The following is a 25,981-nucleotide window of genomic DNA, read 5'->3' as shown; positions in this document are numbered from 1 at the left end:
AAAAAGTAAATGAATGCCAAGTCAACAATACAGGGAGGGTCAGGTGGTGCCAAAGGAAAGAATGTAGTAAAACCAAAACTCAGTCTAAACAAAATAAAGATATTACTTACTCACAAGAGAAACAAATCCTTCCTACTCTAACAAAGAACAGAAAATACAAGGGTGGCACTCACCTCTAGACTAGTGGGATTAAACACTGGAATTACCTACGTGCAATATGTACAGGGTACCCCAGAGCTAAACTGCCCCCCCCCTGTACTAAACGTTTGGCAAAAGGTCAGAAAGTCTTTATAAGACTGGAGGTGAATTAGTTAGGACAATACATGGAGCAAACAAATGAGCTGCTGGAAGCATGGTGGGGAAGAGAGAAAGATGGCCGCCGTCACAGGTGCTTTATATATGATGACGATGGAGGTGATTGGTGGAGTGATGAGGGGAAGGACCAACCGGTGGTGAGAGGCGGAGTTGAGTTGAGTGAATGGGCTGGACCTGAGAGTGAGTGACAGAGAGCAGCAGGCAGAGAGTAGCAGGGAGAAAAACACCATACACAGTCTCCCCATAAACATACAGTCTCCCCAAACCCATACACGTAACAGTGCCCATACCCCTAGGTAGGGTTGGTGAAAGGGCCTCTCTGTGTGCATGTTCTCCCCGTGTCCCCTAGGGTAGGTACCCTCACAAAAAACATGCAGTAATCCTATACTGCCTCCCCCTGGTCAGCCGGGGCGCCTGATGGAGGGGAAAGGAACTGGTTGGAATAACGTGTTCCTTCCACGCGCTACGTCTAACCAGGGAACCTCCCCCTGTCAGGTGACAAGAAGCGGCTTGCTAGCTCTCATGCATTGAAGGAGGCATGAGCTCGGCTCTAGGCTCTCCCTAGGCTGGCAGAGGGAGTGTAGCGCCCAGGACTACTTAGACAAAAATGGGTTACAAAATCGTGGGATAAAAAAAAGAGAGAGAGAGATGTGCGCTCCACTGAGCATGTGAACCTTTCTAGTGGTTTTTAGTCATGGCTGCCAATTCCCACCTGATGTTGTGAGGGAGTTCTGACTGCTCCACACCGTACTGAATAACTACTAACTTGCATAGTGTCTTCAGTGTTGGACTTAAATCTAAGATGTACAGATCTTTGCATCTTCCAAAGTGGATGATACGATCTCCCACCATGCAACAGCACGTCCTATACCTCTGAGAAGGGCCGTTTCCCTTGAGTTCAACCTTCTTCCAGATGAAGGTCTCTGAATTAAATGTATACAGATCATTGAAGTCCTGGTTCCAGTTGCGGCCACCATATATGTACAGCTCCCCATTGTAGGCAAAGGCTGAATGACCATAGCGTAGTTCTGTGAGAGGCTGTGCAGAAGGTGTGTTCAGCCAGCTGTTGGTCTCTGTGTCAAACACTCTGACCTTGTGGTCAGAGTGTTTGTGGTACCCCAAATGTGGCACCCCAAATACAAACATCTTTGTCCCGATGATGGTGGCAGAGTGACCTTCTGAAACAGGTGGTGGAGTGCCTCTGGTGTTAATTAAAGACCAGACCATTGTGGTTGTGTCAAACTTGTACATGTCATCAGTGCATCCAGTCAGCTGGTTGCGTCCTCCATAGATATACATGACCTTCCCCAAGACACAGGCTGTGTGGTCGTACGTAGCCACTGGAACAGTTCCAGAAATCTCGGGCTTGAACCATCTGTGGGAGTCGACATCAAATCCATAGAGCAGGTTGCAGTATGGGAAGCCCCCCCAGATGTAAATGAAATCTTCTACCAGTACAGCTGTCGGTCCGCTGCGCTTGGTGGGAACCTCAGGGGGACGTTCTCCTCTTCTAGTCGTCACAGGGGACAACTTCCTCCACCGTAAGGACACTGTGTTGAAGACGTTTACATCAATCTGACCACTGTCATTCACGTTACTGTACCTTCCAAAGAGGTAAACCTTGAGATCCACAGGAACAGCAGCAATAGACCAATCATGTGTTGGTCCTTCTTTCAGACACACTGTCCACCTCAACATTTCACAAACAGACGATGGTGAATAACAGCAGCCTCTTGAAGTGTTATAAGCAGTTATATGTGTGTTCTGCCACTTATATTGGTCCAATTACTGATGTCATGTTGGTGACATCAGTCTTGTCCAATTATGGAGTTCCACCCGGCCTGGCGGAGATGTGCGCTCGACTGAGTAAACATTTCTAGTACTATTAGTATTTTCACTTCTACTCCACTACATCTCAGAGGCAAATATTGTACTTTTTACTCCACTACAATTATTTGAAAACTTTAGTTACTAGTTAGTTTATAGATTTTGATTATTATTACTAAACATACATTAATGACCTACAGTATACACCTATACACCTATACATATTTCGGCCGTTTGACAATAGCCGATCTACAAGCTCACAATGCGATGCGATGCATTATTGTGAGCTTGTAGATCGGCTATTTTCAAAAATATATATACATTTTGAACTTCTGAAATGGGACGTTCACAATGCACAATGAGTACTTTTACTTTTGGTACTTTAAATACATTTTCATTGCAAAACGTTTGTGCTTTTACTCAAGTACTCTATGTGCCATGATGCGTGTGCGTGTGCGTGTACATGTGCGAGTGACTGTGCAGTGGTGTAAAGTAACTAAGTACATTTACTTAAGTACTGTACTTACATAAAATGTTTAGGTACTTTTACTTTACTGGAGTATTTCCAATTTTCAGTACTTTTACTTCTACTCCACTACATCTCAGAGTTAAATATTATACTTTTACTCCACTACAATTATTTGAAAACTTTAGTTACTTTGTAGATTTTGATTATTATTACAAAACATACATTAACCACTTCAGCCCTACATACATTTCGGCCATTTTCAAAAGATTTTTATAAATTTGCAAACTAGTAATGGGACATTCTGCATAATGAGTCCTTTTACTTTTGGTACTTTAAGTACATTGTGATGCCAATGCCAATATATTTGTACTCAATTACATTTTGAATTCCAGACTTTTACTTGTAACAGAGTATTTCTACAATGCAGTGCAGATACTTTGACTTAAGTAAAAAAAACGTGAGTACTTTTTCCACCTCTGTGTCTGTGCGCGTGACTGTGTGCGTTTGTACGTGTGTGTGTGTGTGTGTGTGTGTGTGTGTGTGTATGTATGTGTGTGTGGCATGCGTGCATGAATGAATGAATGCATGCAATGTGCGCGAGTGTGATTGCTCTCCGTTTGCCCCTGAAAAACCAATCATCAGTGCTGTGTGCGCCTGGGCTTGCTCCATGCCTGCATGGCTGTTTTCAGTAATTACAACAAACAGTGCATCTCTCTAATGGACGACAACACGGCCGGGTGTCCCACAGCACAGCACATAACAAACCTCCCCTTGGAAACATGAGCTACCTTTATACGACACCCAGGGGATAATGTATATTGAACAGCGATCACAAGCAATTTAAAGAACCAAAGGCCACAGTCAAAACCCACCCAGCATTCGCACGGCGGCATGGCATAGGCTATCAACGGGCAGAAGGAGCCCTAGTACTACGGTTACATTGCAAACGGTAACAGGGGCGAACGTAACGCGTTCGCTCGCCATGTGACTGATGTGTCGTCGCTAGCTCGCCATGCCTCTGAGTTTTGAAAGAGCGATTTGAACGAGCGCCACTGTAATGAGCTGTATTGGCCATGTGGCGTCTCTTCAGCAACGCTGGGGCACAACGTATGAGACGAGAGACGATGAGTTTTCTAGGTAATTAATGTAATAGCTGGAATGACAGGGAAACATCTGGCGCCAGCAAAAAAGGGGTACGAAAACAGTTTGCCTGGCATCTGTACACTGTGACAACCAACCAGTCAGTCTCATTTTTTAAGGGAGAATGGGTGGCAATTAAAAAGCTATTCTGTTCCAGATAGCCAAGCTTTGTTTGCTCAGTGGTCCATCAAAGTGTCAGCGCACCTCGCGGCGTCGAGGCCGCGCCGAGTGGGATGCTAGGGTGTGAATCGAGCACTGTTGCGGTTAACTTTGTTTGCTATATATATATATTTTGGGGGGGGGGCTTTAATATCGTTTAGCCCATTAAGACCGGGAACGCATCTGTGTGTCTTTTTTTAGATTTCTTTGGGCTATTCAAAAATGGCAGATACACAAGCTCATAGCGCGGCACCGAGTGCCGCGCTATGAGCTTGTAGATCTGCTATTTATTTATTTTTAATCGTGAAAGTTTGTGCTAATCTTTGAATATATATAATATTTTTTAAAGCCAAAATGTTTAACTCAGTGCCGCGCTATGAGCTTGTAGATCTGCTAATTTTTAATAGCCCAAAGAAACCTAAAAAAGACACATTCTTTCCCGGTCTGAAAGGGTTAACACGGTTGCAGATGAGTTGCCGGGCCTCGTTATTCATTAGCTAAACAATTCTTGATTACAGTGTTTTGCTTTCCGCGAGGGTGTTTCAGAGCGGCTTGGCTTGGGAGAGCAGGCATATGTTGGAAAGTGGCGGAATTATTCATGTAGGGTTGTCAATTTATGCCGTTTACAGTCGGCCAATATGCCATATATTTCACACTTTTCCCTCACATTAGCGAGTGAGAAGAGTGTACGTTTAGATTATCATCTACAAATACATGCAATCTCTTACAATTTTCACTTATGGCTAAAGCAATTCGCAGTGGCTTTATCTACCCCATGAATCTCAGAGAATGATCACTGTCTCCTGATTATCATAGACTTAACTCTTTAAGACCGGGAACGCATTTGTGTCATTTTTAGATTTCTTTGGGATATTCAAAAATAGCAGATCTACAAGCTCATAGCGCGGCACATTTGTGTCCGTTTCAACTTCTGGGGGTCCCTGGAACAACACATTTTGAGATGGGTGGGGTCCACGGCCAAATACATCTAATTTTTGAGAACCACTGATATTATCGTAACATTAGTTAGGATTTAGAAGATATTTGTAGAATCGCTCAGAAGCAAAGATTTGAGTTACAAATGTTTGCTTTAAAAATGTATACATTCAAAGATTTGCAAACATTTTCAAGATTTTTCAAAAATTGCAGATCTACAAGCTCATAGCGCGGCACTCGGTGCCGCGCTATGAGCTTGTATATCTGCTATTTTTGAATAGCCCAAAGAAATCTAAAAAGTGACACAGATGCGGTCTCGGTCTTAATGGGTTAATATCACAGACTTTTTCCTTGCAGGCACAGACACTGAAGGTCTTAAATAGCGTCGCATATTTTCTTCTTGAGAAAAGATTTGAGCTGCAAATAACGAGCATTTATTTCGGGGTCATAACCAGGGACGCTGGAAGTGGGGTGCTGAGGGTGCTGCAGCACCCCTGGTGGTGGGGTGGTGTAAATTAAACAAATACATATAATTTTTAAAGTCTATATATACACACTTATATATTAAAACAATGATGCAAAGCGTGCGTGCGGAGTCCCCCACCAAGCCCAGCCCCCCTTGGAATAAATGACTTCCAGCGCCCCTGGTCATAACTTCAATTGGCGTCTAACTGTGGTGTGGTGTGGTGTACTGTGAGTGGGTGGGCAGAGCCGGCGAGCTGTTATGAGTGCTCCGAGACGTGTCATCTTAGATAAAATGGTCAGACGATGATGATGATAATGAGAGCCTGATCTTTCTGAGCTGCCTGTCAGGATGAATATTCACAGCATGCCAGGGCTGTGTTTATGTCAAACAATCAGTGATACTACCTTTTAACTGTCTCTCAGACAATACCCCAGACAGGCTGAGTGAGATGACTGAGAAAATAGAAAAGCTGAATGCATCAGGAGACGTTTTTTAGGTCAAGGAGCCCTTAGCTGCGAGAGAGAGATGAAGCAGAGATGAAACACAATAACGTGTGTTGCATTGTGTCACCTTCTTAAAATAATGCCTATGCCATTTTTTGAGGAAAATGTCATTTTTTTCATGACACTGGCCACCTCTGGTAAAAATCTATATCCTTATTGAAAAAGGATCATGCTGTTCCCACCCCAGTAGTATAATGGCCTATGTCAAGAGTGTGTGACAAAGACAATGGCCCTCATTTATCAACGGGGTGTAGACCAAATAATGGGCGTACGGCGAGATCACCGCAACTTTCGGCATTTATCAATATATCCTGACGTTGCCTTCATTCGGTTAAGCTTGCAGATCTGGCTACATTGGCTATTTGAAAACAGCAGATCTACAAGCTCACAACGGGTCGCATCACCCTAACCCTAATACCTCAAAATTGTACTGAAGTACAGTGCTTGAGTACATGCACTTAGTTACTTTACACCACTGACTTTTAGTAATTTGCCCAGGTCACTTTCTGATGCTGCTCGTGTACAGTGAGTAAATGTACTTAGTTACTTTCCACCACTGGACGTGTGCTTTATTTTCTACTAAATTTTCAGCGCTTCCAAAATGCAGACCGTCAGGCTGTTTTTTTTTTTACGAAGCTGTCTCTATGCTAGAAGAAATGAATCTGTTTTTGTTGTCATGGTGACACTCCAAGCAGTGTGAACTGAGTTGTTAACTTCACACTGCGAGGACTTTAACACTTTAACCCTTTCAATCCGGGGACGCATCTCTGTCACACTTTAGATTTCTTTGGGCTATTCAAAAATAGCAGATATACAAGCTCATAGCACAGTACCGAGTGCTGCACTATGAGCTTGTAGATCTGCTATTTTTGAAAAATCTTGAAAATGTAGGAAAATCTAGTGTGAACGTTTGTAACTAAAATCTATGCTTCTGTGGGGTCCCTTGAACAAAATATTTTACAAATGTTTGCTTTAAAAATATATATCTCTCGCAAAACCAGCTAACTCCGGTGGACTTCGCTGGTTTCATTGGTTCTATATATTTTTTTACCAACACACAAGGGGTGTTCAATGGCCCTGATTTATGGGAAAAAATGCAAAAGCGTCAAAATGGAGTTAACTGGTTTCTGCCAGGCAGCAACGATATTATATTTAAAGATTTGCACAAATTGTCAAAAAATGTTTTTTTAAATAGCAGATCTGCAAGCTCCGAGCTTGTATATATGCTATTTTTGAATAGCCAAAGAAATCCAAAAATGACACAGATTCTTTCCCGGTCTAAATGGTTTAAACTGGGGTGAGAAATCATCGTGAACCCGTGGAGGAGGAGGAGGATGATGATGATGATGGTATCTGACTGGCCAACAAACAAATGCGTCTGTTTGGAGATATGGTTCAACATTTTAAACATACACAGAAAATCGCATAACAATAATGACATTGCATCGCAACGCATTGTGAGCTTTGTGTAGAACAGCTAGTTTAGCTTTTTTTTGGTGGGATTCCTTATTTACCAGGGTTTCGATCCGGAACTGGAGGAATCAGAGGAACCGAATATAACATTGACAAACCGGGAATCAGTTCCATCACATTTGGAACCGTTTCCAGAACCAGTTTCATCACACTGTCAGTGGTTCTCTGTTTTTTATTTTTTTTTATTTCAATAACTCTGAGTGTACAAATTGAACCCCCTCAAGTAGGCTAAACCAGAGGGTCCCTAGACCTCACTTTGAGAACCACTACAATAAAACACTATCCTATAACAATCCATAGAGCATTGACTATGGCATATGGCAAAGAGCATCCCATAGTTTGGTATATGTAGCTTTAGTATTTATTGCGAACGCGGACCGCGCCTCCGACCAAGTGGAGCTTACTATGTAACCCTGCTCAGGTTGTGTGTGTGTCTGTCTGCGATTCTGTCTGTGTTCATGCTCTCATTGGCTCAGGCCCCCATGTGACTCACATGCGTGCACTGCCTGTAAGCAGCCTCCAGAGTGCGCCAGAGTGCAGGAATTTAGACAATGCACACCAGCCTGACACACACACACACACACACACACACACACACACACACACACACACACACACACACACACACACACACACACACACAGTCAATGTTCTCTCCCCATCACGGTGAAATAACACGGATTACAAGTCCGTAAATACACAATATTTTCAAGCTGCGTTCGCTTCCAGCGTTCGCGCGTCTTACTTGTAATAGATACAGTATTTGTAAATAGCCGATCTGCGCTCGGGCGGCGCAGTGGTAAAGTCCCTCCTGCATCCGGCTTTGTCGAGCGTCTATACGAACACAATTGGCCCGTGTTCGGGGGAGGTAACTCGGGGGCGGAGAGGAGGGTGGTATTGGTCATTGCACGTAATCCTACGGGCTGGGGCGGCACCCGTGTCAGCAGGGAGTGTTGGGTGAGAGGAGTAGGACGAAGGCTCTATACGTCCTCCCGCTGGGGGCTCCTCACTGGCAGGTGAGTCAGTAGGATACCCAACACACAAATGTGTGTGGGGAGGAATCAATTGGCATAACGACTAAATTAGGGAGAAAAATGGGGGTACAAAATTATTGGCTACTGTAAATTTAGTCCAAAAAAAGCAACAAAAAAAAAACAGTTTTGGACATACAAGGTTTTCACCCGACAGCGATATTATACTGTAGGCCAGCGGATTAAGTGGTTAACACAGAGAAACATCAGTTTAACCCCCTCAATAGACTAGAGAATATGATGACCTTTTATCTCGTACCACTGGACTTTAAACATGTGTGCGCTACACTCCCACCTAAAGGTCAAATATGGAAGTTGTGGCCGCTGTGGATCACAAAGTGTCTCCTGCACAGAAAATCGATACGTTATTCGGAGGCGGTGACAAGGAGCTGGAGTTGCAGAAGAATGCCCCCAAACGCTTACAAGCAAGTAAAGACGGACCCATGGCATGAGTTAGAGAGAGAGAGAGAGAGTTTTGGCCGAAACGAGGTATGAAATACAAGCGTATAAGGGAATGTGACAACCTCATGGCCACCACGGGCACTCGGGGCAGAGGAAGGTATATGGGTCAAAACATTTGGAAAAATCAATTTCAGGTTATGTACTCCTCAAGACAGGACAAAAGAAAATAAGAAACGGTCAATTCCCAAGATGTTATTTGTACCGGCACCCGGGACACATCTTGCTGTCAGCGAGGCATAAAACCCAACAGATAAATCTGTAGAAAACTTTCTATGAGGCATTTTATTTACTCCTTTAACAGTCAAAATGTTGAAAAATGTATTGTGTATAATAACTGTACTTTTATATGTGCCATGCATACTGTAACCTGCAAGTATTTATCATTATGTTAACAATCCTCCTATAATTCTACAAAACTCTGTGTGGTGAGACCAAAATCTCTTCTGCCCGGTTCTCCTCAGTGGCTGGAGCAATTGATCTGCATTTGCACACAGCCATTGACCATTGTAAGATACTTATGTAGTGTGTAAAAGCACAGAGATCTACGAGCATGTTATATCAGACTTGTGTGTTTATTCAGACCGGTGCGGAACAGCAGGTACGGCAGGCACAGAGGGACAAACTAGACAGAGCCTACGGAAGCCCACAATGCAATAGGCAAAGTCACAATACATTACATCTCCCTTCTTTAGCAAAGAGAGATTAGTGCAAATAGAACAATAGTGCAATAGTATTGTCGCAGGTTATAAACAACTGTTTTTACCCGTAGCTTATGTTTACAAAAAATAATGAAATAATGTCTTATTTAATTTTTTTAATACAATAATAAATGCAAACATTCTGTCAGCCCTGTCAATGTCCTTGCCCAACAACACAACCAACAATGTCTGTGAAGTTAACTACACATAACTGAAGTCCCAATACTGACTTAGAAGGAGAGGTTACTAGCACTATCACTTCCATCAGGCATCTTTACCGTGCCTGTTTAATAGATCAAATTACAAAGTCAGTCTATCAGGGGGTTTCACAACTCTGCCCCGTCTGGTAGTATACAGTTCACCTTGTTAATTTTGACACCATCGTGCAGGGAATCCAGTCGAATGATTAGGCCTAAAAGCCTCAGCCGTAGCACCACTGAGCACATTCTCTTGAGCAATGTCCATTATCTCCAGCTCTGTTTGGCTTCACAGTCTTTGTAACTGAGTGGAAGATCAACTGCAGCAACTGGTCTCAGCCTGTGGTTTGAATAGGAGCGCAGTATTCTGTTCTCTTCTCGCTCTCCGTGGTGCTTCAGTAGCTGGTAACTGTCTAGAGTCAGTGTGTTGCACTTTGCACCGGTATCTACAAGCTGTTTCCACAAAAAAATGTAATGTTTGAAAATATATGATTTTTTTTTCAACATGGCAATGATTAGGACGATTAGGCAAAAAATTATTGCAATCATCTCAAATAATTAGTGATTATGTAATAATTGTGACAGGCCTGGTCATACTGTGATTTCCGAAATCTGTGGAGAACTTATGTGATCAGGATGGCCAATGCTAGCCTCGAGTTAGTAAGAGCTACCCATCTCACTAGACTGGGTGAATGTTTTTTTCAGGTAGATTTTATTATTGTCTCCGCCAGGCCGAAAGTCATGGCGAGAGAGTATGTTTTGCCCCCTGTTCGTCCGTCCGTCCGTCCGTTCGTTCGTCCGGCCGTCCTTCTGTCTGTGACCAGCTAATCTCCGCCACCGTTGGCCCGGTCGCTGTGAAACTGCGCGCACACACTCCCTGGATGCCACAGCAGAACCTCTGCCCCACAATTTTTTCAGATCAGCCGCTAAACAAATTTTGTGATATTACGCCTACAGATTTGGTCCAAAAAACACGCAGATCGGTACACAGTATCTCTATAGACATGTGATCAACACGGATCTATCCTATTTTCCATTTGCCATCCTGATTGGCTTCCAAAGTTTGCAGGATAGGTCCTATTTCAACAAAATGTCTCAATTCATGAACGCAGTGTGCGATTTCCGTGAAATTTTGCCCGCACATTCCCACTAGGCAGAGGGAAGACATGCCACCCTTTTCACATCGGCCTGTTATAGCGCCACCAGCAGGTCTAATTTAGCAAACCAATGTTTTTTAACAATATGCCTCAAAGCATGAATGCAGTGTCCGATTGCCGTGAAAGGCCTAAGAGGAAATGGCACCCTTTTCACATTGGCCTATTATAGTGCCACCAGGAGGCCATAATAACCTACCTGACCTGGCGGAGTATCATTTTCTATTTTCCCTGGCCGCTTGATGCTTTTCCTTAGTTCAATATTCTTACAACCCACAGACACTGTATTAATCACTTTCAACATAAAATGTTGAAACATGGACATGGACATACAAGGTTTCTGCACGACAACAGAATCAACTTTATTGTCACATCACAGGTTTAGAAGTCGGTGAAATTAGTTTTTGTGCAAGCCCCATTATTTGTGTTTTCAGAAAGAGAAAAGCTAATAAGAGGGTGTGGGCTGGGGGGACATGTCAAGGAGAGGCAAACATCAAATATATCTACATACTGTCAGTGGTGTAAAGTAACCAAGTATATATACTCAAGTATTGTACTTAAGTACAATTTTGAGGTATTTTTACTCCTGTATTTACAATTTTCAATAATTTTACTTTCTACCCCACTACATCTTAGAGGAAAATATTGTACATTTACTATTTACTTTGTAGATTTTCATTATTATTACAAAACCACTTTAGACCTATAATTTATATACTTTGGCAATTTGAAAGCAATTTGAAAATAGCCGATCTACAAGCTCACAACGCGTTAAAAAGCGACGCATTGTGAGCTTGCAGATCTGCTATTTTCAAAGGATTTGTATACGTTTTATACATTTGAAAACTTGTGAAATGGACATTCTGCATAATGAGTACTTTTACTGTTGGTACTTTAACTACATTTTGATGCCAATACTTTTGTACTTTTACTCAAGTAAAGTTTGAATACCGAACTTGTACTTTTTACTTAAAACACACTATTTCTACAATAGGGCATTGATACTTTTACTCAGTTTTTCCATCACTGCTCTTAGGCCCTCTCCAGTGGCTCCCTATTGCTTGGGTTAAAAAGTTTTTTTTACATTTTAATCATAATTTATTATTGTAGTAGGCATGAAGTTATTCTTACATTCTCCTATTGCCAAACAAAAATAAGAAATACATTATTGAAGGAAAATAAAGAATGTAATAATGTGTGGACGTATTTGTTCGCGTTCACCACCAATGCTGCTGGCTTAGGTCGGGGGATCTTAGTATAATTTGAAATTCAATTCTAATTCACTTTTTAAACAATAATTTTACTGATTTTCCTTTCAGAAACCAAATTCAATATTGCTCCATTTTTCAAATAATCACTTCCAAATTAAACCTCAGATTATACTAAGATCCCCCGGGCTTTTGGAGTCAGGGCATCTTATTTATTATTTGTTTTTCAATTGGAATAAGCGTCTGAAAAGTATATTTTACTGATTTTCGTTTCAGATCCTAAATAAAACATTGCTTCATTTTGAAACTTTTCTTTTTTCCCTTAAAATCTGGAAAATGGCCCATTTTTATGATATTCTCATTAGTATTTTGGCTTTTTTTGATTTGGGACTGACACTGAAAAAAAGCTCTTAAAAAAGGTTTTGGCGTTTTTTCATCCCAGACCAAAAATCAAATAATGGCTTCATTTATCCAATTTTCTAGCCCACCAAAAAATCAGGAAAATGCTCCATTTTTCTGATATTCTGATTAGTATTTTGGCATTTTTTTATTTGGGACTGACAAAGGAAAAAGCTCTTTATTTGTCTTTTTTTTTCTTAATTCATCTGGAATCCAAAAGCCTGGAATGGTTATTATTCAAAATGTCAGTCATCTTTTAGTCTACCTTTTTCATCAAAACAAAGAAGCCATGTGACCATGGGTCAAAGCACATGGTCTTTGTCCTTCAAAGTAAAAGTTGTAGTCTAACATGTAATCAATAGGATCTACAGACAGTCATTAACACCACATGTAATTACTGTATGATGTGTTTTTTAATGCATTTTCTGTCATTTTTTTTAGATCAAAGCTACATCTCACAAAAGTATGTTGCAAGACTACTAAAACCTTTCTGGGACATAAAACCGTAAACTCCTTACAACTATATACTTGTGGTGTGGAAGCTCCACCAGCAGGGGTCATTCACTTTCTAGGACCTGGCTAAGATATGTGTGCACTTCATTTAGGAGAGAATATCTCAACTGTTCTTGGCTAATATGACCCCAGGGAACAACTTAGGAACTGTGACTAATTCTCTATTCGGGACGAAATACCCGAAAATGACCACGCCCTTTTAAAAATCAAATCAAATCAAATCAAGGTTTATTTATATAGCACATTTAACATGACCAGGTCAACCAAAGTGCTGTACAGGTAAAAAGCAAAACAAAGCAAAAAAAAAAAAAAAAAAACAGGAAGCAAACAATGCAATGTAAGCCGACAATAGTAAACAATGAGTAAGCACAGACAAACAAACATTAGCGCCAATAGAGGAAGGTAAGGCTGCTTTAGTTGTTACTGAATGCCAAGGACCAAAAATTAGTCTTTAGTAAAGATGACTGGGCTGCTTTGATGCGTAAAGGTAAGTCATTCCAGAGGGGGCAGCCACGGCAAAGGCCCGGTCACCCCTGTAACTTTAGTGGGTGCAGTTGGCACTTCCAGCAGCAGCTGGTCAGCAAACCATAACATCAATGCTCAGCATAAAGTGAATAATATCATAATAGTCAAAGTGTATGGAATTTGAACAATATGTTCAAATTAGAATCTGAAAAGTGAATTGCTAAACAACAAATCGTTGCTAGGAATGTGTCTTGGTATTACTACAACAACAGAACAGCTCTGCGATAACTGATACATACTGCACCACGCACACACACGCACACGAGCACACACACACACACACACACACACACACACACACACACACACACACACACACACACACACACACACACACACACACACACAGTTGCATGTACTCAGTCCTTTTGATTCCTCGGGTGATGATTGTTTTTAATGTCCTAATCACACAACATCTATATATCGAGATGCAGCAGACTCCAGTTTTGCAGCATTTGCTGTGTCCACTACATGACTTTTGCAGCCACAGTGGAGGAGGATGGCGCAAGCTTTACTGGCATCTGCGAGATGGGTCCAGTAAGGTTCCCAGGTTCGGACATGCTGAATCAGTGCAGCTTGGCTGGGAGGAAGTTCTCAAGGGACCTGGTTACCATTTGACCAACATCAGCCTTCCCTGACTATGGGAAAAGGAGTGCAGGTATCTCAAAGAAACTCTGGTCACCCTTACTTTGGAGCCTGAAAAGATCAACTTTCCATGTCCAAAGATTGGAGTATATGGTCATCATCATATACTGTACGCCGGCAAGAGCCGTGGTGGCCACAGCAGAGTAGATGAATCCTGACAGTGGCTAGTGACTAGTACCGTATGATATCATACTAGTCAATGGTGTATAGAATAGTAATACTATATAGTATTACACTTTATGCTGAGCATTGTTGAACATACTGTATTAGCTCTAGCTGTAGGTCTATCATCATAGGAATTAGTTCTACTGTTAAATCATTCTTGTTTCAATGAAATTACATCGTAAGATACATTGGTTGTTTCAGAACATAGTAGCCATATTTGTGATAATCAAATTAGTGTCCTCTAGATAGATTAAATCATAAAGATAAGCATTCAAACATGTTTTTAATTGTCAAAAAACATGATTTAGACACCAAGTTTGCATTCATAGCTGAAAATGTGGTTCAAACGTTATAGCTAAAAACTTTGTCAGGTGGCGGTCATATTGGATTTGGCCACTATGATGACCCTGAAGGTTGCTGGCTCGGGCGCTCTTGCTAAATCATTAGAGCATGCCCTGGGTTACATCTGGGACAAATGTGGTGCTCTTAGATTGATTTGCGCAAAAATATCCTTATGGCCCTGGACAGTAATACGTTTCTTTTAGCTGTTCTGTCAAATATCAAATTATACATTTTACACTTTATTATGTTTCCCTAATCATAAGTATTCTGAACATTTTGAACACCTCAGTAAATCTGTAGCTCCAAAGGTTTAGCAGATAGAGCCATGTTGGAAGTAGTGCACCGGTTATGGTCATTTAAAAAAAGAGCGTGGTCATTTTCGGGTATTTCATTCCGGATAGAGAATTAGTCACAGTTCCTAAGTTGTTCCTTGGGGTCATATTAGCCAAGAACAGTTGAGATATTCTCTCCTAAATTAAGTACATACAATAAAGAATACATCACATGGATGCACCTGGGATGTATCATCAGTGTTGTAGCCTGGGGTCATAGGGTGTTTCGGGTCTCGCAACATGAACCCTCGCCCAGGTGACCCAGCCGGGGTTGATCAAGCCCCAACTTACATCCCAGGTAGCTACCCACGGTCAGTCCTACTTTTTACTGTCTTTCCTAGGGAAAGACAGTAAATTAAGTTCCCTCACATATACAAATGACATCCTGCACATAATTCTACATTCAATAAAACTATGAACTCTGACTGGGGAGGGAGTTTGGGATATAGGTGGGTTACTTATTGATAATGGGTAATGGGTTATTAGTCTAATGATCATTAAAGAACGACTTCACCCATTTTCAACCTATCTTCATAGATCCTCACTAATGCTCCTGCTAAAATTGTGTGATTTTTTTCTTCTCAGTCTGTGTCTCATAGGAGGGCTATGGACACTTCAGAAACGCATCTACCAGTGAAAGTATAAAGAACGTTCAGGGCATACTTGCCAGCATTAGCCATAGATGGATAACACCGCAAGGTGGATCATGGCAAGGTGCCCAGAAACCTAATGGGATGAATGACCTATTCAGTCCCGACTTTAGTGACCTATTTGATCACAACCTTCCCAAATGGAGATTCCCATAGATGGAGACAATTAACCTCCCCAAGTCTGACATCTGATGGCAATTGATATCCCTTTAAAGCTTTAGTTAATACTAGTTGGTATTATAAGAATATGCGATTGCTTTAATTACTATTGTTTAATTGCTGTCCCAATAAAGAAGACAAAACTGTCAGATGGCCCGGCCGTTGAAGTGATGAGAGGTCATCTGTCTGTACATGTGTATGCATTTGTGGTTTCTGTTCCTTTCTGTCCTTCCCTAATCTTAGAAAGATGCAGGTTGGAGAGAAATCCCCCCCCCCCCCATTGTTTGAAGACAAATGCTGAGTCAGGTGGCGAACCAACCTGAAGACCATCCCACATTTCAGTATATAGGGGCTCTAGGGACAGATAAGAGGGCTCAGACTTAGTGAGGTGACCTCGATGCAATTTGTTGCTGATAAGGAAAGCTAGTGTGAGCCCAGAGATCTCTGTTAAGTACATTTCTCTAACTTTTAACTTACTGCTTGATTAATTAATACACTTAATTTTAACAGTCTTGTCTGCTCTTAATTTCACCAATACAATGGACGGACAAACGACAAATTATGTCATTGCACAATTTGTCTGTTGTTTAAATAGCTGAAATCTCCAACACATCATAGAATCTCTCCTAGACGATTATCATGGAGATACCTAACATACCTAGCGCTGACATCAGAGAACCCCTACTGGAACTCCATATATGGAGATAACCAAAACGTCCAGGACAAACATCAAAGTCCTAAGGGAGTTCATCAGGACTGACATCATGGCTAAGGGAGTTCATCAGTGAAACCGAGCGACATTAACTCTTAGATAAGCATCAGACAACTCATCAGCCTAGTTGGTTTTCACAGCCTAAGCCTTACATATCGATTTTACTTACTTCTCATGGCGGCTCTCGGATCTGGTCAAAGAATCAGCCGATTATCAGTTCAACAGAAAGGATTTTTTTCCCTTCAATATTTAAAATTGTATATATTTGTTTTTATTAACGCGAGAACAATGGTTTCCATTATAGCGTGCTAACAGGAATAGAAAGCCTGTAGTTTCTATTATCTTGGATTCCCCATCGGATTTTTTTTTTCGATGGGTGCCATATTATCATGAGCATTATTGAGGAACAATTATATGAAGACAGGTTGAAAATGGGTGAACTCGTCCTTTAAATCCTGATGTGAAAGAAAATATTTGTATAGAAGAACAAAAAGGTTGTTAGGTTGACAGCACCTCAGTAAAACTACTAAGGTGCTGTGAAGTTGGGAGGCACAAGGGGAAAGTGAATGACCCCTGCTGGTGGAGCTTCCACACCACAAGTATATAGTTGTAAGGGATTTACGGTTTTATGTCCCAGAAAGGTTTGGTAGTCTTGCAACATACTTTTGTGAGCCGTAGCTTTGATCTAAAAAAAAAGACAGAAAAGGCATTAAAAACAACATCATACAGTCATTAGATGTGGTGTTAATGACTGTCTGTAGATCCTATTGCTTACATGTTAGACTACAACTTTTACTTTGAAGGACAAAGACCATGTGATGTAACACGTGGTCACGTGACATCTTTGTTTTGATGAAAAATGTAGATTAAAAGATGACTGACATTTTGAAAAACAAAGACAAATAAAGATGTTTTCCTTTGTCAGTCCCAAATCAAAAGATGACAAAATACTAATCAGAATATCAGAAAAATGGAGCATTTTCCTGATTTTTGGGTGGGCTAGAAAATTGAAAAAATGAAGACATTCTTTGATTTTTATTCTGGGATGAAAAAACTGAAAAAAACCCTATTTTGAGCTTTTCTCAGTGTCAGTCCCAAATCAAAAGACGCCAAAATACTAAGCACAATATCAGAAAAATGGAGCATTTTCCAGATTTTTTTGTGGGCTAGAAAATTGGAAAAATGAAGCAATGTTTAATTTAGATTCTAAAAGGAAAATCAGTAAAATAGACTTTTCAGATGTGAATTTGAATTGAATATAATATATCAGATTATACTAAGATACCCCCAACTGACCTTGGGATCTTAGTATAATCTGAGGTTTAATTTGGAAGTGATTATTTGAAAAATGGAGCAATATTTAATTTGGTTTCTGAAAGGAAAATCAGTAAAATAATTATTTGAAAAGTGAATCGGAATTGAATTTCAAATTATACTAAGATCCCCCGACCGGCTTACTGGTGTACTTCTGCATTGTGAAATTAGCAAACAATAAAAAAAATAATAATATCGAAAGACATTTCCAAGCACAAAAAAACGATAGTAAAGGTTGCCTACCCTTGGCCTAGACCATTGGTCTTCGTGCTGTGCTTGTTTTAACGTAAATCTTCTCTTTTGGGGGTCCCTGGCACAAAAAAATTTCAGATGGGGTCCGCGGCCAAATACAAATCAATAGGCTCTTTGCACAGCAGCCATATTAACACATATTAAAGCAAAGAATAGAGTTAAGAATGTTCGCTCTAAACAAGATATATATTCAAATATATGCACACATTTTAAAGATTAAGAAAAATAGCAGATATACAAGCTCGTAGCGCGGCACTCGGTGCCGCGCTATGAGCTTGTAGATCTGCTATTTTTGAATAGCCAAAGTTTAAAATTATGCTTTTTAGCTCAAATCAAAAAGTGATGTGTATATCTACAGCCATATTGTGAAGAAATTCAAAGGTGTTGCCAATGATACTAATGAAGGCTCTCCTCCATTCTGGTCAAACAGAGTAGGGTGCCGATGTTGTGCATGTTGGCTCACTGGAAACACTCTGCTACACCAGTGGGTCTAAAATTGGGGTCCAGGGACCCTCATGGTTCCTTGAGGGGGTTCCAAATGGCCCCTTACAGGTGTGTAACTCTGAGAGTGTACAAATGGAACCAAATGGACCCTTACGGGTCCATTTGGTTCCATTTGTACACTCTCAGAGTTATGGGGGTCGTGGAAATTAAAAGGTCTGAGAACTACTGTGCTACACTATGGGAAGGTACACACTGTAGGAGATTTGGTCCGATATTGCTGTCACCGACCTTTTTTGGCGCTCGCCGACAAAACCTCCCGATCTGACACAGATCGGCCTTTAATCGGCGAGCTAATGCTCGCTGTGTGTGAAAGGTTCCGCGAGACGATGTGGCCGCGATTATCCGCTCTGCGACGGCTTTCCGACCGTTTTCAGATAACTACCATGTTAGATATTCAGATGTGTCCCAGACAGCACAGCAGACAATATCGTACAGTATGAAAGGAGCTACGACCACCTTGCGAGGAGATGCACGCTACAGCCAATGAGAGCACATAACAGCCACCGTGGGTAGGGGAGCGTCGCTGGATCTGACCACAACAAACAGTCCCTACCGCAATATTACCGTCCAGTCCTGTATTAAGTTAACATTATAAAACAAAATGAGAGAGTGAGCGAGCCTGGTGGGCTGTTTATTTTAGAGGAATTGTACAGAGAGAGAGAGACAGAGACAGAGCTCTGTGTGTGTGTATGTGTGTGTGTGTGTGTGTGTGTGTGTGTGTGTGTGTGTGTGTGTGTGTGTGTGTGTGTGTGTGTGTGTGTGTGTGTGTGTGTGTGTGTGTGTGTGTGTGTGTGTGTGTGTGTGTGTGTGTGTGTGTGTGTGTGTGTGTGTGTGTGTGTGTGTGTGTGTGTGTGTGTGTGTTTGTGAGTGCAGCATGTGCACGCTGTGTCTGAACAGCGTTGCCAGATGTTGCGAGAGAAATAAGCAACCAGGTCTATGAAAACAAGCCCAAGAAAAGGCCACTTGAGCACTTTAAACCTATTTACAAATACATTGGATATTTGAAAATAGCCGATCTACAAGCTCACAACGTGTCGCAGCTATTTTCAAAGAAAGATCTTGAGAAAATTGTGGAATATTTCCCAAATCCACACAAATCTTGTATGGGGGTCTATGATGGCACAACATATTTTCAGAAGGGGGGTCTGCGGACAAATACATATTATGTGTTGTTTAAACCACTGGTTTAAACAACATTAGGAAACAAGGCCAAATAAGCAACTACACAAATAAGCCCAAAAAACGCACCCCGCAACAACCAATATTTACAAGCAACTCTACAGAAAAACAAGCCCAAAGTAGCTTATAATAAGCGGACATGGCAACTCTGTCACTGACTGCTTCTGCGCACTTGACATGCGAGAGAGTGAGAGAGAGAGAGGGAGAGGGTCGGGAGAGAGAGAGGGAGATCGAGGGGCATATCACGGGATACGTCGATTAAAATGAATTGGAATAAACACAAATGTATGTATTGGGTCTGACTCTGGAGATAGCATCCTAGTGAACTATCCTACAGTGTGTAATCCCTGGTCGGGGATCAATCTATAGTGTGAAAACCACAACGATATATGACAGCCGATTTCAAGAAATAAACTCCTGCAGTGTGTAATGCTTAACGATCAGATGACCCCCCGACCACTTAAAGGTCCTGCAGTCTGTACCTGCCTTAAGGAACAGAGCCTTCATTAGTATCATTGGTAACACCTGTGAAGGAAGTTATAATATGGCTGCTGTGCATAGATAGAGACTATTTGGAGGTCTTTGACTTGAAGAAGTTTGAGAACCACTGGCCTAGACCAGCAGGTACAGTATATAAAATAAGTTAGACTGACATAAAAGTGCAACGTGCACCTGGTGCACAACAACTATATAAAAGATGGAATTCAGCCGGGGGTAGGTCACCCCGAGTTGAATGGTTGAAATATTGAGTGCTCGAAACATTGAAGGGCAGTAACCTTGACAGGTCCAAACATTGAGTGGTCAAAACATTGTTTGTTTTCATTGCTGTTTTTGTTTGGTCTTTTTTGTTTGGTCTTTGTGCAGCATGCTGTTGTTGTAAACGGGTCTGTCCATCATTTATTCTACCCTGAGGTCAAAGTACCTGCTTCTTTGTCTCCGCTAGGCCAAAGCGTGGCAGAGACTTGTGTTTTGCACCCTGTCCGTCCGTCCTTGTGTCTGTCCGTCTGTGAACAGCTAATCTTCGGCGCACCGTTGGCCCAATTGCAGTGAAACAGTGCATGCACACTCCCTGGGCGCCAGAACAGAACCTTTGCACCGAATTTTTCAGATTGGCCTGTTATAGCGCCACCAGGAAGCCAATTTTTACAAAATTACATTTTTGATATTACTCCTACAGATTTTGTCCAAACATCACGCAAAATCGGTACACAGTATCTCTATAGTCATGTGATCAATACGGATCTGTCCGATTTTTCAGATTCCATCCTGATTGGCTAACATTGGCTTCCGAAGTTTGCAAGATTGGTCTGTTTTGAACAAAATGCCCCACATCATGAACGCAGTGTGCGAATATTAGTGACATTTTGCACGCAGATTCCCACTAGGTAGAGGAAGAAATGGCACCCTTTTCACATTGGCCTATTATAGCGCCACCAGGAGGCCACAATAACCTACCTGACCTGGCGGAGACTTGTGCTCCGAGGAGTACTTTTTCTAGTTTCACATTAGTTTTGATCACCTTCCGCAGCAGAAATTATCAACTTGGGTACAGACAATTAGGGCAACTATTCATAATTTGCGATTACAATAACAATTTACATTGTAGGCATTTAGTAGATGCTCTTAATCCAGAGCGTAAACCAAGAACATATCATCAGTCTAAACAGTATAATATTAAAACAAAAGTATAATCTGTACATTGAAACTATACAAACTATGGGTCAACAAATTAGCCTGGCATCTGATTATTCTATTGATGACTTTGTTTAATCAATCAAATAATCGGAAAGTGTGTTTTTTATATATCAATGAATCAATTAACCACCAGTGTAATGTGTTGCACAACAATGTCGTGCAAAAATATGTATTTGGCCACGGACCCCCATTTCAAAATATTGTGTTCCAGGGACCCCCAGAAGCAAAGATTTGAGTTACAAATGTTTGCTTTAAAAATATATATATTCAAAGATTTGCACACATTTTCACGATTTTTCTGAAATAGCAGATCTACAAGCTCATAGCGCGAATAGCCAAAGAAATCTAAAATGACACAGATGCGTTCCCGGTCTTAGTGGGTTAAAATATTGATTATGAATTATTTGTTATTATCAAATAAATATATTCGCTTGATAAGCTGTTGCAGCAGCCCCTATAGACGTTATCATGAAAAATGCAATAGGACGCCATGAGATAAATCCCCCTGGTACGGTGGAGGAATTCAGGTGTCATAGCAGAGGAATGTCATCTGTGGGACAGTGGAGTGACTGAAATTCCCCACAGACTCGGAGTCACACAAAAAACTCCGGGAAAAGAAAATAAATAATTCACTCTCCTCCTCCGTCAACAACTCTTCCATTGAGGTGCCTTTGAATGAGGCACTTAACCTTCAGGAGGAGTGCTGTGTGTGGATATGGGGAAAATAAACCGTATTCAGTGGTGGAGAGTAGCTAAGTACATTTACTCAAGTAGGCTACTGTACTTACAGTAAGTACAATGTTGAGGTACTTTTACTTGACTATTTTTAGTGTCTCCATTTGCAATACTTTAACTTCTACTCCACTACATCTCAGAGGCAAATATAGTACTTTTACTCCACTACAATTATTTGAAAACTTGAGTTACTAGTTACTTTGTAGATTTTTTAATTATTATTACAAAGCATACATTAACCACCTCAGTCCTATACATGCATTGGCTATTTGAAAATAGCCGATCTACAAGCTCACAATGTGTCGTGATGCGATGCATTTTGAGCTTGTAGATCTGCTATTTTCAAAGGATTTATTTTACATTTTATACATTTATTTGTATATATTTAGTATATTTGGATGTCAATACTTTTGTACTTCTACATTTGGATTACAGGACTTTTACTTTTAACAGAGTAACAGAATATTTCTACCTTGCGTTATTGATACTTTTACTTAAGTAAGAAATGTCAGTACTTCCTCCATCACTGACCGTATTTACTCTTACAGTATATCGTCTGCCACATGTCGCCACGTTGTGAGCTTATAGAACTGCTATTTCCGATATAGTATAAATAAGGGTTTAGTATGCTTGAAGCTGGGTTCTCTCTCTCTCTCTCTACATTTTGCTGGATATCCCTTGGAACCCCCCCCCCCCCCCCCCCCCCCCAGTGGCCCCTGGGGGGACCCCACTTTGAGAACCGATGATGTAAGCAACACAGCTGCAGCTAATCATCTTAAATAATGGGTGTGGTTTCGGTGTGGCCAATGAATGTGCACATTGACCATACTGTTCACATACTGTGGCTTTGGACACATAAATCTCACACACACACACACACACACACACACACACATTAATTTGATTAGCTGCAACTGTGTTGCTTTCTAGCCTGCCATGTTTTATATCATTTCAATTTTAATAGGACCTGTGCATGGCAATCATATTGACATGAAATTAATACTATAATTGTTGTCCCCCCTTTATTGTTCCCTCAGGGATATTCATAACCCATAAAACACAAAACAACGTAACAGCAAGACAATACATGAAGTCCCCGGTATACACAGAAACCATCACATCAGTGAGGCAGTTTGTTGAGTGCAGAAATGGCTGGAAGGAACAAAACTCCTACTAAAACAAAGTATTCTGTATCTTCGTCCAGATGGCATATGGGTCTGAAGTGACAATGTAGGGGATGATCAGTGTCATTTGCTATTGTGAGTGCTAAACGTGTGATGGCTTTATTGTTCATATCAGAACGTGTGGGAAGACCAAAGATGTTAGAGGCAGTAGTGTTACTTCCTCCACAGGTGTTACCAATGATGCTAATTAAGGCTCTGTTCCATTCAGTGTAGCAGAGTGTTTTCAGTGAGCCATTCACAACACAGCACCATGTTGACTTTGACTCTGTTTGACCAGAACAGAACAGAACACAATGATTGTGCTAACAAAAAAATTACAGAATTTCTTGCATTTCAACAGGGCACTGCAATGCATTGTACTGTAAGCTTGTAGATCTACTGTTCTGTGTGACACACCTCTATGATGATTACATTAAGTTTTTATGGACAAAACGTTGACATATATGAGGACAGGCTTTCTCTGGTGAGTAGCTTCATACACCCTCTCACTTCTTAGATCTATGACATAACATTGAGAAATATTTCTTAAATGGGGTAGGGCTATGCTGAGGATGGAACATGGATCCTAGTCCTCATCACTCATCAGTGGTGTAAAGTAACTAAGTATATTTACTCAAGTACTGTACTTAAGTACAATTTTGAGGTACTTTTACTTTACTGGAGTATTTTAAATTTTCTATACTTTTACTTCTACTCCCCATACATCTCGGAGGCAAATATTGTACTTTTACTCCACTACAATTATTTGAAAACTTTAGTTACTAGTTACTTTGCAGATATAAATGATTACATTATTAATTTACAATTATATTATTATAAATTATTAAACATAAATTAACCACCTTAGCCTTATTTTATACCGAGGCTATTTGAAAATAGCCGATCTACCACTTGTAGATCTGCTATTTTCAAACATTTTAGTACTTAAACTTTTTGGTAATTTAAGTACATCCTGATACCAATACTTTTGTACTTTTACTCAAGTGAACTTTTAATTCCGGACTTTTACTTGTAACAGAGTACTTCTACATAACAGTATTGATACTTAAGTAAAGCATTTGAGTACTTAGTCCACCACTTGTCCTCATATGGAGATGATAACAATGAACCATCGCATGCTGAAAATATGCAGCCAAAATGTCACCACTCGCAATTTTCTTCCGTGCAAAATTGATCTCCGTTCCTCTGAGATACAAGTCTCAGAATAAAGGCATAATGAGTCTATAGGGATAATGAAGTCTGCCACGGTAATCTTCTACGCAAAGCAACGATCACTGAGGCTTTCATTGTGTGATCTATTCATATCTGACCATAAGCGTACAGTACATGTAATTATTCTGCCGACTACTTGCTTGCGTGCAGTGGTGGAAAGTGACCAAGAACATTTACTCAAGTACTGTACTTAAGTACAATTTTGAGCTACTGTACTTTTACTTTAATGGAGTTTTTCCAATTTTCTGTACTTTTATTTCTACTCCACTACATCTCAGAGGCAAATATTGTACTTTTTACTCTACTGCAATTATTTTAACACTTAAAGTTACTAGTTACTTTGTAGATTCTGATTATTATTACAAAACATGTATACATTCACTTCAGCCCACTTCAGCGTATACATTTTGCAATAATAGCCGATCTACAAGCTCACAATGCGTCGCATCTGCTATTTTCAAAAGATTTTAATACATTTTATACAATTGAACCCTTGTGAAATAGGACATTATGCATAATGAGTACTTTTACTTTAGTAATTTAAGTATATTTTGATGCCAATACTTTTGTACGTTTACTCAAGTAAATTTCGATTACCGGAACTTTTACTTGTTTTACTTGTTCCACCACTGCTTGCGTGACATCTTTGCCTGTAACATAGAGAGATATTAGTTGAACTCTAACACGTAATTATTACTATGATGCTTCGCTATTTCTCACAGCTCCTCTTTTTAGTCTATAATAGTCTATATTATAGACTATTATGTCTGTACTATTTCTAATATTTCTCACCAAAGCTCTGCATCAAAGCAAGATGTTGTCTCTGTCGGGTGGAAACCTCGATTCAAATTTAAAAAGTAGCAGATCTACCAGCTTGGAGCTTGTGGATCTACATCTACTTTTGATGCTTTTAAATACAAGAACGCTCGCCCCAAAACACACTTGCCCCAGCTCAAAACCGGTGACCTCGGAACGGTCGCCACCAGGTATTCCTAAAAGTAACCTCAGTAAAACTATGCCTAAACCTAACCTTATTCCTAAACCTAACCTCAGTAAAACTATGCCTAAAACCTAACCTTATTCCTAAACGTAACCTCAGTAAAACTATGCCTAAACCTAACCTTATTCCTAACCTTAACCTCAGTAAAACTATGCCTAAACCTAACCTTATTCCTAAACGTAACCTCAGTAAAACTATGCCTAAACCGAACCTTATTCCTAACCTTAACCTCAGTAAAACTATGCCTAAACCTATCCTTATTCCTAACCTTAACCTCAGTAAAACTATGCCTAAACCTATCCTTATTTCTAACCTTAACCTCAGTAAAACTATGCCTAAAACTAACCTTATTCCTAAACTTAGCCTCAGTAAAACTATGCCTAAAACTAACCTTATTCCTAAACTTAGCCTCAGTAAAACTATGCC

This window comes from Gymnoscopelus braueri (genome assembly GCF_963280865.1).
Source record: "Gymnoscopelus braueri genome assembly, chromosome: 18".
Lineage (NCBI taxonomy): Eukaryota > Metazoa > Chordata > Actinopteri > Myctophiformes > Myctophidae > Gymnoscopelus > Gymnoscopelus braueri.
This window is presented reverse-complemented; position numbering follows the sequence as displayed.